The sequence below is a fragment of the Pseudochaenichthys georgianus genome, chromosome 4 (assembly GCF_902827115.2).
Source record: "Pseudochaenichthys georgianus chromosome 4, fPseGeo1.2, whole genome shotgun sequence".
In the NCBI taxonomy this organism is placed as follows: Eukaryota; Metazoa; Chordata; class Actinopteri; order Perciformes; family Channichthyidae; genus Pseudochaenichthys; species Pseudochaenichthys georgianus.
Window position 1 is genome coordinate 44,347,614 of NC_047506.1, and position 7,580 is coordinate 44,355,193.

Below are 7,580 nucleotides of genomic sequence, written 5' to 3' on the forward strand. Positions count from 1 at the left end.
GTTACTCGAAATGACCCGAGAAATGTGTCATGTATTGTAGCTAGAAGGACAACGTTAGTTATCTCGTCAATTTGGCTTTTAATGCAATATCACACAAGTGAGTGTTATGGAGAGGAAAGCGCGGTGGTGAATCAGCTAGCCTCTGCATGCTAGCAGGCCTCACCTAGCTAGCTCACCAGGCTTTCCACAGCACCCGTTTAACCACCGACTAAAACTTTGGTAACGTTAACGTTAGGCCTAACCGTTATGTTAAAACAGTGAAAAGACGTTTGGACTACTGAATCTTATTTCATGTTATTGTATGTTTTTTTCTTAATGGACTCTGTTTGTGTTGATGTTTCAGGTTGATACGAACAATAGATGGACGATTTTGTGACCTCAAAGTTGATTGAGTGGCAGCTTCCAGGGCTGATAGAAAGGTTCAGAGGTAAGCTAATTTATAAGTCATCTCCATGCCTTCATTTTATGGGTACTGTGTTATGCAGGGTTCGTACGGGTGCTTGAAATCCTTGAAAATGCTTGATTTGACGTGGTGTTTTCAAGGTTGGGAAAGTGCTTGAAATTGAGATGAAGTGCTTGAAAATGTAAATGCTTTACTTTAACAATAAATTGCTGTCTGACTGAATAGTTCGCTTTTTAGATTAAAAGAAAAGAATTGCTTCGCTTCTACATAAAACAGCTCCGCTGCACCTTCCCGCGCTATGCGCGCGACCTGCAAGTGTTTGTGTTACGTGTGACCTGGGCATTCTGATGAGAGTGATAGATAACTGTGTGACAGGAGGTTGCCGTTTCAACGAGCGTTGGCTAGCAGAAGACAAAGCCATGGCTAAGACGAGGGTCAAGCCCACGAGTAGCCTCCTGCAAAGTTTGTAAACATAACTATGCGAGACTCTGCGCTGACGAGACACATGAAAGGTACGCCGTAGTAGAGCATTTTAGATTAGGCTAACGTTGCATGTTACGTTTGTTTAAGCTAACGTTTGCTAGCTGAATAGCGAACTCGATTGAGGGATAATAATAATTGCAGGGGACAAACGAGCCGGTTTTTGTTTTTTTTTGGGGAGGGATCTAGATCGGCTTGAAGGCACATTATGCAATGTGCACATTATCCCGCTTATTACACGGCCACATTCTCAACAAAGTAACGACATGACTCCCAATAATAATTGAAATGCTTTTATGGATTTAGAAAATGATTTTATTGATTTAAAAAATGGTTTTATGTATTGATTTAAATTTAAATTCCGCTAAGAAATGTAGTCCGTTGTTACTGTTGGAACGAACGTAGCAACGGCAGGAACTGCTTTGATAGTGTTTTTGAGGAGCTTTTTGATTACAGATTTGAAAACATCGTTGCTTGCTTTAAAAGTAGCACAATTCATTATGTCAAACCTTGGAAAGTATCTAGATATCCCTGCCCTAATGCCAAAGGAACTGCACACTGAATATGTATATGAAAGCAGACTGCTCGGTGTTCGGTGTTGCTGTGCCGCTGTCAGATATGTTCCCCTGATCTCCGCGTCACCGAGTTTATTTGCCTTTTTGTCTGTATTCTTTCAGGATATCCGTGCTGTTCTTTCTGCCGTGCCTGAGGGCAGGTCTATAGTGGAGAGCCTGGACACAGACCAACTGATCACAGGAAAGGAAAGAAAGGCCATGGTGCGGATTTTGGTGTCTCACCTCATTGAAAAATGTGGAGAAACGTGAGTACAAATTTACAGAAGGAGGATTTCGTTTTTAGATTAGTGTCCGTCCTGACTTTGAAAGGTCATGACTTCGATCCCCGGCCAAGTCATACCAAATACTGTTCAAAATGGTAACCGATGCCTCCCTGCTTGGCTTTCAGTATCAAGGGTAGGATTAGGGATAAGTCCCTGTGACATATTGGCGTTAGACCTATGTCCTAAGATTGTAAGTGTACATCAAGCTGTCTGACGCAACATACACAGGAGATGGGCTCCTGGCCTAAGACCACAATGTTCTCAAATACTATTACTTGTCTTTTTGACATTTAGAGTGTTTTTACAGTATGACGACTGTTTTATTGTCTAATGATTGTATCTGTACATGTTGGCCATTTTCAGACCTACCGCGGTGATGAAAATTGCCCTGGCTTCCGCCTTGATTCATGCATTCCCCTGCTTAAACGATGACAGTGGCAGTGGTTTTGTGAGTACTTTTTGTGAAGTAAAACTAAATACTATCTAAAAAAAGATTGATTCTTTTTTAAATTGAATGTATATGCACAGGGTCAAGTAGACATGTTATGCTCATGGGTTTATATGGGGATTATTTTAATATCTTGTCAGGGAACATGGTATGCCAAGGGGCGATCCCACCACCCAGCAACCGGGTTCCTAGAAGAAAGACTCCGTAATATCAGGAAGCAGTTGAGGAGGAGCTCGCACGGGCGCAGGCCACAGAGGGAACAAGACACTGTGCCCAGCAGGATAGTCATACCAGGTAATGCAATGTCTGTCCCAGATTTGCCTCTGGTTTAGAGTGGTATTTGTAATCTGACAGACAGCTCTGCAACAAAGTATTCTCTATGGCGTCATATTTGTTACGCAGCCTGTAATGCTGCATCTTAAAGTGCCAGTGAAGTGCATTTTTTTGCGCCAAAATGAAATGGCAGTTTCATTCCTTACATATCATTGTGCCTGTTCATGGCTAAAATAATTTTAATTATTGATTAATTAATTATGAAAAATTAAAAAAAATAATAATAATAACGGCCGTCTGAGCCTACCGGAAGTTGCAGACGATAGCGGCGGTGACGTCACAAGATGGGCCCAGTTGTGATTGTAAACATGGCGGAGACTTTGGAAAGTGATACAAGTGTGAGAGAAATGATTGATTTTGACAGTTTTTCTCGATTTAATTCCATTTCCTGCCTTTCTACAAATATATTAGGGACTATAGTGTTAACAAATCCAAGAAAAATGTGTAATGTACATAATGAGTGTGCACACTTATCTAGTATCCTATCCATGTGAACCTGTTTTATTTGTGATGACCTCATACCCTCACCCGGGAAGATGTTTTTCTTTAAATTGAAGTTAAAGGCATCAATCTGGTGCACTTTGAGGGCAACATTAAGAGATTTATGGATACAGCTCTCAACACTCATATCAAACATATTTCAATAATCAAAAAACATTGGAAGGATTTCTTAACCTATTTTACACAACTAACATAGATGGAAATATTTGTTTACATAGATGACCAAACCAACTGAGATAACTTAGGCTACAGTTTACAATCTAATCACTCAGAGTCCTTTACCTCCCTGAGCTGACATTATCTCTCTCAGTCCAACAGGAGAGGACTCTCCCTCTTGAAACAGCTAATCTCCGTTAGCTCCGAGCTAGCACTAGATGCTAACAACAACCCTGTAACTCTCTCAGTCTCTCTTTCTCTCTCTCTCTCGAATCGACCAGTGGCCTTTATTTGTCATGAACAATCAACGAATCTACGAAACAATGACACCAGCCAGACTCACCTTCATCTTTTGGGAACAGAAACATCGCCACTTCGGCAGACTTGACATTACTACAGCCAGCGGCAATGCATCGCTTCCCGTGTGTTTTTCCTCCCTTTTTCTTCACTGTCGCCTCCATTGTCAGGTTTTCTCGATTGGCAATCACTTCCAGTCGACTCCGACACACTTTCCAGTAAAATACTCGCTCAAAAACTTTGATAAATTAGACTTTGAAACAGAGAAACAATACACTGTGATGAATGTAAACACTTCGGAGGCGACCATCTTGTGACGTCACGCAGTAGCTCGCAAGCCACGCCCACAAAGGCGGAGGTCAACTGCGGATTTCACGGCAGCAAATTCAAAACTCATCAAATTAGTTGCTATTCCAACATCTTTTGATATGGGTTTCAATGGACAATTTTGGTCATTACTATATGTATTAGCATAACAGATCATGCACAGGCGCACACTTCACGGGGTCTTTAAATCTCAGTGCAGAATTCTGCTCTGGCTTTAGAGCTGTTATTCCATTAATTTTGTTTTTCTGTGAAACTGCCTCAATTGCTGCATCAATGTTGTCTCAGAGGATTTCGCAACTTTTATATACCAGGAAGTTGGCACACGTAGGCATCACTTCAAACCTATAGAACCCTGTCATATCAGTGACATAAGAAAATAGTGTATAGCACATTGAGAGATCACCGGGGTCGCATGGCCTGGTGTAATATTTATATTTGACAACAATGTGATCTTTTGTATTTTACAGCAGCCACCATATCCGAAGAGCGAGCTGTGCAGTTTGCAGAATGGTTGAAGAATTACTCGCAGCCCCTCGCCCAGGTGGAGGCATATATGCGGGACAGCTGCCAGTACAGGGCAGGATGGATACGGGCCGAGCACTCGAAGTCCTGGCCATGTTCCCTCGTCTTACTACTCCAGGCATGGTATGTCAAAACTCAAATATATGTATAGTAGCCTGGCGCCTGTTTGCTAGAGCAGTTTGGTAAATAGAAGCCAGGCTCTCCTCCAGGAGGAGACGCGTTTAGCCATTTTGTGAGAATGGAAACTACTCATTGCTTATTGGAGAATTAGGACAGAGCGACACAAAATGGAATATATTGCTTCTTTTGAAAGAAAATCACCTGGACCATGTTTTTGGGGACCTGAGGAATAACTATACCTTTCAGGACAGGAACCCCTTTTGGCGTTCCTGTTGCTATGTACAGTATAGCAACATACATTTTTTGTAATTTTTGAATAAATATTTGAAGTTTTTCAGAAAACTTAGGTCAGGATTTAGAAGGCATTTTTAGAATCGGCCTCAGGTGTAAATGAGTTATTCCAATAGTATACACAGGACATGCTGTATAAAGCCCACTTCTTTTCAGAAGTAATAGAGTTGGTGCATATAATTCTTGTGCACATACAGTAGCGTGTGCACATTCTGTTATGCATTGTCACTACTCGTGAGTTTGGATTCCTACAGGCTAAATCTTGGTCATGCTTTTATTAACCTTGCTTCTTTAAGTATTGGAGCTTAGCCATCATAGGTCTTGTCAACTTGCCAGAATTATGTCAATATCTTTATTTGTCCTGTATTTAAAACGTCATCACTTTATGGTCAGGAAAATGTACTATTTTACTATGCACTAGGAATAGTGAGTGTATTGTCATATTGTCTAAATGACCATGTTTCTCAATTTGTCTCCATCTTTTAGATTGCACAACATTTTTCGATCCTCTTCGCAGAGCCTGCACCTAAACTCTTCGAAACGTGGGTTCCTCTTTACGCTGACAAGATCATTCGTCTGGCGAAACGCGAAGGGAAACTCGCATTGCCAGAGGAACAGATCAATCTGGGTAAGATAGTTATTTTATAACAAACTTAGCAAATGTAAAGAATACCTTACTAATAATAATAAGGAGTTTGTTTTTATATCATGCTTTTCTGGATACTCAAATGCACTATACATAAGAACTTAACTAACAAAACACTCACAAGAAAGACATTTTTTTTGGTGATTTGATTGATGTGGACCTTTATTTTATTGTATTATACGACTATTCAAGTCTATATTGACACCCATAATTGTCCTCCTACAGATGCCAGGGGAGAAGTAGCCCTGATGCTGCTGCCTGTCATGCTCCCTCCGCCTGTTTATAAACAGGGCAGAACATTGGTCCGCGCCAGTGTGGAAGAATCAAAGAGATTCTTCATTGATGTTAAGCCTGTAAGTTATTTACCTTTGAACAGAAATTCAAATATAAATTCATAGTGAAATGACTCCAATTGTTCTTTTACACTGTTGGAAAGCCTGATTCCTCTTTACAACGAGGTGCAACTTGTAAAGATTGTATTCGTGGAATGAGTGACACAGCTTAACGTTTGTCAGAATACTCATTTCATGAAGCACTATTCTTACAAGTTGTAACTCGGTGTAAGTTGTTACTCCATATCGACGTGGGATGTATAAACCACAGACCACACATAAGTAGACTGGCCACGCACCCAGAATAAATTGTTTAAGACCACGCCATTGAATTTAGGGCTGTCACGCTTCTTTCTTAAATCAGCTGATGGGGTGGGAGGGGGTTGAAAGAGCTTCAGTAGAGAGCTGATGACAATTTCTCTGCACCGGTAGAAATACTTATCTTTTTTCTTTTCTTTCTCATCATAGGTCGGAACTAACATGGTGGAGTATTTGGAGCAAGCCAAATCGTCCAGGTCGTGCCCGTTCGTGCTACTGCTTCAGGATGGGATGCTGTGCTCTCAAGCCTTTGTTGTGATCTCAGGCAAGGCTATTGAGACTGAGACGGCTCTCGCAGCTGTGGATACCTGTTTCAAGAGTTTTTATGTCTTTGACATAAACTATACAAATCAGTGTTTGCCTACTTGGCAATGTTTCCAGAATGTTGTTTATGAACTCGAGGGAACTGTTTCCCCAGCAGTGAAGTTCCTGAAAACGCAAATACATGCTTGCAAGTAGACTGGCCTGCATCCCCCCCACCCATCTCTTCCTTTCTCTCTCCTCTCCCTCTTGTTCCACATCTCTACATTGTATCAATAACCCTTGTGTGAGGAACTGGGAATTTTATTTTTTGATGTGTTTTGATTCTGTGATTTTAATTTTAATAAATCATTATTGTTACATTGGTGTGAGAATATATTTGATCAAGAAAACAACCGAAGGATCAGAGGTGAGTAAATGCCAACAAGATGTATCACACAATTGTGATAATGTGATAATTTAGTTAAATTAATGACTATCAGTTGTGCCAATGAAATGTCAATTATAAAAGGGAACAACCCATTATAATTAGTAATAATTCATAACTAAACCCAGCAGTGTAGTCAATGTGAACCCTTCATTGGGTTATATAACCAACCCAATGTGTTGGGTAATATTATATAACCCAACAAATTGGGTTGGTAATATAACTTGTATAACCAACCCAATTTGTTGGGTTAAATAACCAACCCAATTTGTTGGGTTAAATTAACCTAGCGTGTGTTCTGTCCAATATTTAACCAGCGCTGGGTTGGGAAACTACCCAGATTGGGTTGTTTTTAACCCAGTCGTTTTAAGAGTGTATGGATTAACTTCAGCAGCGTTTTTATCATTTTAATGCCATTGAAGACCACTTTTGACCAGACTACGACACAGGTGAGCCATGTTAGCGTTTGTAGCTACCTAGCGCCATATGTGTTGATGTCTGTTCTTGTTATTATCTCCGAGAGTTCGTATAATTGAGTGATAATGAGGGTACCCCTCGATTCTGTGTCACCTCACGATGTGAAACGATGGGTTGGATGTACAGCAAAGATAAATAATAAGGTTTTGTGAGTGAATTTCGGTGTAGTCATCTGTTAGCATTTTTCGCTCGTTGCTAATTCAGAGGCTCAGCGTTAGCATTGTGGGGTTCTTTTTGAAAAAAAAATTAAAATGATCATTTAGATGAGTTTCTTCCCGTTATATGGATATAAAACATTCATAGTTTATTAAATGAACATGCCCTCAGACACTGTTTCCTGCAAGATGTTGCGGGAGTGCCCCGGTACTGGGGTCTCTCGGGCTTAACAGGTTAAATCATCACA

General features: G+C 40.6%; 2 long non-coding RNA genes across 2 annotated transcripts; both read left to right on the top strand.

The window, feature by feature from the left end:
* The first annotated feature begins 229 nt into the window (after positions 1-229).
* On the top strand, positions 230-2,354 carry LOC117445920 (uncharacterized). The gene is made up of 4 exons (XR_004552052.2): positions 230-427; positions 1,561-1,703; positions 2,085-2,169; positions 2,310-2,354. It is a non-coding gene; the product is annotated as an uncharacterized lncRNA (long non-coding RNA).
* Positions 2,355-5,213: 2,859 nt separating this feature from the next.
* Positions 5,214-6,360, top strand: LOC117445048 (uncharacterized). The gene is made up of 3 exons (XR_011643194.1): positions 5,214-5,344; positions 5,588-5,715; positions 6,163-6,360. It is a non-coding gene; the product is annotated as an uncharacterized lncRNA (long non-coding RNA).
* The last annotated feature ends 1,220 nt before the right edge of the window (positions 6,361-7,580 follow it).